The following is a 622-nucleotide window of genomic DNA, read 5'->3' as shown; positions in this document are numbered from 1 at the left end:
ACACACACACACACACACACACACACACACACACACACACAGCCGGGGTGTAAACTGTCGGCGCTCTGGAGGAAGCTCTGCCTGAAAAGAGGTCAAGCTTTACTAAAGGTCCAAACTGACCCGGACTCTGGATCTTTCACACTGGTGATTTTGACTTGAGGTCATTTTCAAGTTTCAGCTTCTAAACAAAGAGACGCTTCACAAACTGAGCAGACAAGACCTGGACCAAGACGGTGCCTTCTAGTTCTGGCGGTTCAGATCTGAGATTTCTGGCAAATGAGTTTGGAAAAGTTTTCTTTATCCAACAACTGAGGAAGTAAGAATATGTCAGACCTCATTCTGAAATGTGAGGACACGGTTACAGGAGAAATTAAACAGCAGAGCGTCTCTGTCTCTCCGGTGTCTGTAGCTGTAAAGTGATTTCCTGTAAGTGAGATGACGATGTTGAAGGTAAAGTCTGAGGCTGGAACTGAATAAATCCCTCAGCGCCTGTTTGAATGGGATGTTACTGATAATGGAGTGGTGCTGCCAACCTCACACCCTGAGTTATGACCCAACACACACACACACACACACACACACACACACACACACACACACACACACACACACACACACACAC

The 622-nt window shown here is 46.5% G+C and overlaps 1 protein-coding gene across 1 annotated transcript in view; it reads right to left on the bottom strand.

Annotated features, from left to right (window-relative positions):
• arfgef3 (ARFGEF family member 3) overlaps window positions 1-622 on the bottom strand; it is a gene marked incomplete at both ends in the record, with an annotated part of 22,549 nt that overhangs the window by 19,920 nt on the left and 2,007 nt on the right. The window lies entirely within an intron of this gene.

This window comes from Seriola lalandi, unplaced genomic scaffold (assembly GCF_002814215.2).
Source record: "Seriola lalandi dorsalis isolate HSWRI2012SDOR001 ecotype SW California unplaced genomic scaffold, Sedor1 jcf7180002053992, whole genome shotgun sequence".
Classification (NCBI taxonomy): Eukaryota; Metazoa; Chordata; class Actinopteri; order Carangiformes; family Carangidae; genus Seriola; species Seriola lalandi.
The sequence above is the reverse complement of the archived record's forward strand: the minus strand, read 5'-3'. Positions and strand labels throughout refer to the sequence as shown.